Below are 8,152 nucleotides of genomic sequence, written 5' to 3' on the forward strand. Positions count from 1 at the left end.
AGGCGAGGCCACGACGCCTTAAGTAGTAGGACCGCCGCCTGTCGTCACCATCCGTGGGCGGAACTCGAACTCTCACTAGCCAATCCCCATATATCTCCCCACCAAAGGCCGACTTCGGGCGGGCGAAAGATGCTCACCACAGATCCCATGCTGCAAGTCTTCCAGCGGCGCCCGGGGAGCCGGTCTTCGTTGTGTACTGAATTATGGGATATGTAGTCGGCCCCGTGGAGCCGCCTCCCAGCTCCTCCCAACTGGCTTTTCTGCGCACATGCTTCCTTTCTCGTGACCCTTCCACTGCCTGCTGGCGGCCCGGCATTGGAATTGACGGAGGCGGCCGCCGGCGGTGAGCAATGCCGCGGGTATGCCACATGACGACAACCATCTTCCAAGTGGGAGCTACGCAATCCGCGTCACTGGTCTGACTCCAGAGACTCGCGTTCTTCTCTTTAACCTTTCCCTTGCTTGCGGCCTCTGCCCTGGCACAGAATCCCCTCTTTGGGAACGTTTCTGTGGTTTTAGTAGTTGAATTAGTTTAGCGATCATCAGTATCTATAACTGAATTGTGGTTCAGGGCTATGTGCCTCCCTTCACCTTCAGAAAGATGTGCCTTAATCTGCTGGGGCTTCCCAGATGGCTCAGCGGGTAAGGAATCTGCCTGCAACGCAGAAGACAGAAACTTGGGTTTGATCCCTAGGTGGGGAAGATCCCCTGGAGAAAGAAACGGTGACCAACTCCAGTATGCTTGCCTGGAAAATCCGATCGAGAGAGGACCTTGGCAGGTTACAGCCCATGGGATCACAAAGAGTCGGACACCACCGAGCACAAGGCACATTGACAATCTACTTAGTCGTGTAGTTCTTGTATTTCTCCTATTCTAGACTGGAAAGATCTGGCGACTTAGATTTCTATGAAAGAATGTGTCCTTTGACAATTCTTCCTGCCAGTTAGGAGGTCAGTCTGGGATAAGTATTGGGTTTGGGGACTTTAACAGCTGGTAAAACAAACATGAGCTATAAATACCAATAATCTCAGCGTTTTTTGTGTGTGTTATTTTCCAAGGTGAGTCTAAGATCTGTCTTCCTTGTTACATTTGTTACATATTTAGAACCTGTTATTGAGTTCATATATTACGCTTATGACAGGCTGAACTTGCTGACTCACTTCAGTGTAGGTGACTCACCCCCCACTCCACCTCTCTCCTGAGCTACTTCTCTTATTTTCTTTTGAATGGCGTGTAGCACATTTCCACCTGAATGTTCCATATGCACTCAATCCAGCTTCTCAAATACTCCGTTTCCCTCTCCCTGTCTTCCTTTCATGTCTTCACAGTTACTGCTATCCTCCAATATGCCCAAATTGAAACCTGGTTTCCCTAAATCAATCAGTTTCTCCATAAAACTCCTGAATTCATAAGCTCTTGTCCAATCACACATGACCTCAGTTGGTGCCTGGGTATTTGAAAGTATCTCACTAGTCATTTCATTGGCATTATGCTATATTATCTATGATAATGTTGCCAGATTTATTGATATCGCCCCTATTTTACTAATTCACATGGTTTAGTAGTTCCTCAAAAACATTTTTGGTTCCCATTACTAATATATTAAATACCAGTCCTCTTCCCCTGGTCTGGACTCCCTCTGCAGCCCTATTTCACTGCTTGCTGGTACATGCCCGGTACTTCAACCACACTGCCCTACTCATTTCCAGTACACAGCTCTATTCTCTTACCTCCATTTTATCATTCATTGTCCAGTGTTCTTGTAATGCTCTTCCTCCCACCTTCACCTTAGAATATTATTCATCTTTAAAGATTTAGCTCAAATTCTACTTCCTTCGGTTAGAGAAAGACAAATATCATATGATACCATTTCTGTGTGAAATCTAAAATACAATACAAATGAACCTATTTACAAACCAGAAACAGACTAACAGACTTAGAAAACAAATTTACGGTTACCAAAGGGGAAAGGTAGATGGTGGCTAAATTAGGAGTTTGGGATTAACATATAGACACTATTAGATATAAAATAGTCAACAAGGACTGATTGTATAGCACAGGGAACTCTACTTAATACTCTGTAATAACTCTACTCAATACTCTGAAAAAGAATAGATATATGCTATGTATAACTGAATCACTTTGCTATACATCTGAAACTAACAACATTGTAAATCAACTATACTCCAATACAAAATAAAATTTAAAAAAAAAAGAATGGATAACAAGAAGGTCTGGCTGTATAGCACAGGGAACTATATTCAATAGCCTGTGATAAATCATAATGGAAAAGAATATGAAACAGTATATATATGTAAAACTGAAGAATTGATGCTTTTGAACTGTGGTGTTGGAGAAGACTCTTGAGAGTCCCTTGGACTGCAAGGAGATCCAACCACTCCATTCTGAAGGAGATCAACCCTGGGATTTCTTTGGAAGAAATGATGCTAAAGCTGAAACTCCAGTACTTTGGCCACCTCATGCGACGAGTTGACTCATTGGAAAAGACTCTGATGCTGGGAGCGATTGGGGGCAGGAGGAGAAGGGGACGACAGAGGATGAGAGGGCTGGATGGCATCACTGACTCAATGGACTTGAGTCTGAGTGAACTCTAGGAGATGGTGATGGACAGGGAGGCCTGGCATGCTGCAATTCATGGGGTCTCGAAGAGTCGGACACGACTGAGTGACTGAACTGAACTGAACTGATGTAAAACTGAATCACTTTGCTCTACAGCAGAAATTAATGCAATATTATAAATCAAATATAATTTGTATAATTTTATACAATAAAATTTTAAAAAGAAAAAAATTCTACTTCATGCGTGAAGCCTCCAACCAGAAATGTTTCTTTTTCCTCACAACTCTTAAAACTCTTTAAAACTATCTGTAATGCACCTATGGCACTTATTACATCCCCACAGGCCACACATTCCTATTCAAAGGGCAACATATCAGGGTTGCTTTTACTTTCTTTAATCCTGAAGCAGCAAGTAAACCTGATAAGGATGCAAGTTGGTGGACACAGCTCCTATTGATGACTGCATCTGAAGCCCAGTGGTGTTAGCCCACCTTGAGTGAGATGACCCCAGACTGGAGGATCATAGAACTATACCTTCCATAACCCTAGGCTCTTCATCCTTCAGAAACAACTCATTCTATTCATAAAGCAATGATTTTGCTACTCTTTGAGCCAGATCACCCAGGTTTCATGTCCGTGTTCCAAGCCTTGAAGCTTGTGCTTTGCCTGCATTTGGCATCCATTCACATCCACTTAGAGGCTTTTCTTGGGCAAGCCTAGTCATGGCCTACCACATCATATACATACTTGTTTTACATTTATTTGTAAACACATCTGTCATCTCATGAAATTAACTCCCTAAAAATGAGAACCTTGTTTTCATCATCTCTGTCTCTCATGCCATCTTTGTAATTACAGATAGTATTGTTAAATGAATGTTTGAGAAATACTTGTTGACTATATTTTTCTGGGTCAAGAAATATCAGAAACATTACATACATGGAATGTCACTTTCAGTGTAATGAACCCTACGAGGTATTTTTGATAAAATCCTCTTACTATCTTTTTACATCCACAGTTAGTTCCAAATCAGTACAAGTACCTGAAAAATGTACCCATAGACCTTATAAAACTGTGGTCCTTAACTCAATGTATTGGTTTTGCAACATATTTGAAGAAATTATAAGACTCCAAGCCATATCAAGTAAGTCACAAAATAAATACAAATACCAGGACGAAAGGGGAACAGAACAAAAAGGTTTTCTCCTAGCCAGACTCTGCTTCTGCAGGGACTTCAGCCTATATCTTGACAATTACACTTTAGTCAAATATGACTCCAAGTCACACAGGAGTCTAGAAGACAAGATTTTTAGTTAAGCTCATTGATAATCAAATCTGAGGTTTTGTTGATGAGAATGAAGATCACAGATATAAGAGGAAATATTCTAATAGATAAATATTACTTATTTGTTACCAACTTGACCTTATGTATTTCTTCTTCTTGAAATCAGAGGAAGATGTATCTTCCTAAAAAACACAACCTACCCAGTTTAACATTTCTCCTAACAGTTGTCACCATCATGTTGCAAAAATAAATTTTACATTAATCTGAATATGTGGTCACACTTGAGAAGGGTTCTAACTTATCATGGGGTCTATACATTGAGGATTTGGAAGGAACACAAATAAGGCTTGGTATTCAAGTCTTGGTATTGAAGACAAACATGAAAGGATTTCTTTGACTGACTTTAGTCATGGTTTTCTTGGAATTCTTTGCATAGCTTTAAGCAGAAATAAATGCCTCCCAGATTCTCCATCTAAGACTTGTCATCATCTGGTTCCTGCCTGTTTCTTCCAACTCACCTGTCCTCCCCTAACACAGACCTTTCCCTCCTCCCATATGGGACACCTTGTAGGTCTGTGAGGTCACCATGCTCACACAGGTCTGGTACTGGCCTACCTCTCTGTCTCGTCTCCTGAGCCTCTTTCCCATGCCACTTCAGACACACCTCAAGTGTCTTCTTTGCCAACTAAAAACAGAGTTCACCCCCCCCGTAAGACTTGTAACGGGCTTCCCTGGTGGCTCAGACAGTAAAGAATCTGCCTGCAATGCAGGAGACCCAGTTTGATCCCTGGGCTGGGAAGATCCCATAGAGAAGGGAATGGGTACCCAGTCTAGTATTCTTGCCTAGAGAATTCCATGGACAGAGGAGCCTGGTGAGCTATAGTCCATGGGGTCGCAAAGAGTCAGACACAACTGAGCAACTAACTTTAAGACTTGTAACAGCTTCTCCCACTGCCTGATATGATTATCTCATGAGCTTCCTACAGTTGCCATTTAAACCTCAGCTTAAATTGATGCCTCCCTGACTATGCGTGCTCCTCTCCACTCTCATGTGGAGAGGGGCCCAACCCAACCCAACCCACCGCCACCACCACCACCCTCTGCCTGGCCTGCGTTCTTCTCCTAAGCACATCTCCACTACCTAGTATTTTTCTAGTTCAGTTACTATCATCCTTCTGCCCTACAAGAATGTTAGGATTTTGAGGAAGGAGTTTTTCTTTTATTATTTACTGTTTTTTTCAAGTTCAGTACTAGAACTTGGTAGCTATTCAATTTGTGTTTACTGAATGAATAAATGGATGAATAATTCAATGTCACTGCTCTGCCTGGAACATTCTGCACAACTGTGCCCCCGCCACCATCCTGTAAGTCACAGATTCTGAATACCCCATTCTTCACGCGATCTCATTTAAATGTCTCTTTTCTGTGTTCCTATAGTACCTTCCCTGTAGTAGCATTAATTATAGGTATCGTAACCCTTGATTACTTGTCCATTTCCCATCAGTCACAAAGTGGGCATAGTTCAAATTCATTATCTCTGAATTGGATGCTGGGGCTTTACAAACACATGTAGCACCTTTTTGCAAATTAGAAAGAGGCCCTGGCACCCAGCTTGATGAGTGCTAATGGACTGGAATTCACCCTCCTCACCTTAGCAGGGAACAACCTGTATACCTGAACATAGTATGCCTGGTAGACACTAATTGTTTAATTCAATAAGGGAGTCAATTTCCTCTACATCTTAGTTTCTTAAAGGCAAAGAAAATAAGGTAGGGGAAAGGATGAGACCGAACAATTACAAAAGTCTGTTCTGTCACTAGTACTATTTAGGGTTATTGTTTTTTCTTTAAACCACTACTGAGGTATAATTGACATATAAAAAGCTGTATATGTTACACATTGCTATGGTAAAAATGGATAACCAACAAGGATGTATTGTATAGCACATGGAACTCTGCTCAATGTTGTGTAGCAGCCTAGATGGGAGAGGGGTTCAGGGGAAAATAGGTACATGTGTATGTATGGCTGAGTTCCTTCCCTGTTCACCTGAAACTATCACAACATTGTTAACTGCCTATGCTAAGTCGCTTCAGTCGTGTCTGATGCTTTGTGACCCTGTGGACAGTAGCCCACCAGGCTCCTCTGTCCATGGGATTCTCCAGGCAAGAATACTGGAGTGGGTTGCATTTGTTAACTGCCTATCAATTCAGTTCAGTTCAGTTGCTCAGTCGTGTCCAACTCTTTGAGACCCCATGAATCGCAGCACTCCAGGCCTCCCTGTCCATCACCAACTCCTGGAGTTCACTCAGACTCAAGTCCATCGAGTCAGTGATGCCATCCAGCCCTCTCATCCTCTGTCGTCCCCTTCTCCTCCTGCCCCCAATCCCTCCCAGCACCAAAGTCTTTTCCAATGAGTCAACTCGTCGCATGAGGTGGCCAAAGTACTGGAGTTTCAGCTTCAGCATCAGTCCTTCCAAAGAAATCCCAGGGCTGATCTCCTTCAGAATGGACTGGTTGGATCTCCTTGCAGTCCAAGGGACTCTCAAGAGTCTTCTCCAACACCACAGTTCAAACGCATCAATTCTTTGGCGCTCAGCCTTCTTCACAGTCCAACTCTCACATCCATACATGACCACAGGAAAAACCATAGCCTTGACTAGACGACCTTAGTCAGCAAAGTAATGTCTCTGCTTTTGAATATATGGTCTAGACTGGTCATAACTTTTCTTCCAAGGAGTAAGCATCTTTTAATTTCATGGCTGCAGTCACCATCTATACTCCAATACAAAATAAAAAGTATTTTTTTAAGCTGCACATGTTTAATATATACAATTTGATGAATTTGGATATAAGTATGTACCTGTGAAATGATCAGCTAATCAATGCCATAAAACATATCTATTATTTCACTTCAAAAAGTTTCCTCTCACCCTTGTGTGTGTGTGTGTGTGTGTGTGTGTGTGTGTGTGTGTGTTAAGAGCACTTCATTCTAGGTTCTTTTCACACATGTCATGTCATGTACTTCTTACAACACCCCCTTGAAGGAAAGATTAGTCTTTCTATTTTGTGGATGAAGAAATGGGCTTAGACAAGTTTTGCAACTTCCTCAAGGTAGTACCATTAATAAACAGTAAGTCTGTGATTGAAACCCAGGCCCATGTGACTCCAAGGTTACTCCTGGCTGGCCTTGGTTACACAAAAACCTGACTGCGTGTTCCAAGGAGTCGCGGGTTATGTGTGCAGTCCTGCTAGCACAGGTCCATCTGGGCAAAATCTTGCCTTGTTCCCTTTTTATAGTGTCTCTCAATCTCTAGAGTTTCTGACTGCCTGATGATTGTTCAGTAGATTAAGATTTTTCTGATATTTCTAAGGCTGTGGCAGAATTATACTGTCAAAGAGCAATATTTTTCAATCAAGTAATTTTTAAAATTTTATTTATTTTTTAATTGAAGGATAATTGCTTTATAGAATTTTGTTGTTTTCTGTCAAACCTCAACATGAGTGAGCCATAGGTGTATATATATATATATATATATATATATATATATATCCCTTCCCTTTTGAACCTCCCTTCCCTCTCCCTTCCCATTCCACCCCTTTAGGTTGAATTTGCATTGTTATGTTTTAGATTACATTAATTTCTTAAATGTTTGTAAGTTTTGTTTTGTTGCCAGGAATGGTGATAATGCAACATGCTAAATTTGAGGTCCCTGTTTGTTTTAAGAAAGGAAGAAAGGATACCATGGCAAATTTAGCTAGGACTCTGAAGCCTTAAAATTTATTTTATTTCCCTTTTTTCCTATTCTGGAGACATTTCTTTGTGGCTTTCAGTTCTGAAATTACATTTCAATTTAATGAAATATCTGACAAATAATGGACAGTAAGAGTAAGTTCAATTGTCTCTTTCTAAAAAGAAAATGTTGCTTATCTCTCAAAGCTATGGTATTATCCATAATACAGTGTAAGGCTGTGCTAGAGGAGTACTGTGAGTTATAAGTAACATCATATGTACAACAAGGCAGTAATTTTTATATGATATCTTATATTGGAAGAACTTTTCATGGCAACAGCACACGTATGAATTATCTTTTCTTTCAAGATAAAGATACTGTTGGACTTTTTCATTTAGATATCCTCTGACATTCATACCAAAAAAATCAAAATCAACTTGCCCTCTACCAATCCCTCTAGCCTTATACAACCAGTTCTCCTCTGCTTTCCCTGTAGGTGGTAGCACCAATCTTCTGGCCAAAATATCAGAGAATCTCCAAGTTGAAAAAGACTTG

The sequence above is a fragment of the Capricornis sumatraensis genome, chromosome 5 (genome assembly GCF_032405125.1).
Source record: "Capricornis sumatraensis isolate serow.1 chromosome 5, serow.2, whole genome shotgun sequence".
In the NCBI taxonomy this organism is placed as follows: Eukaryota; Metazoa; Chordata; class Mammalia; order Artiodactyla; family Bovidae; genus Capricornis; species Capricornis sumatraensis.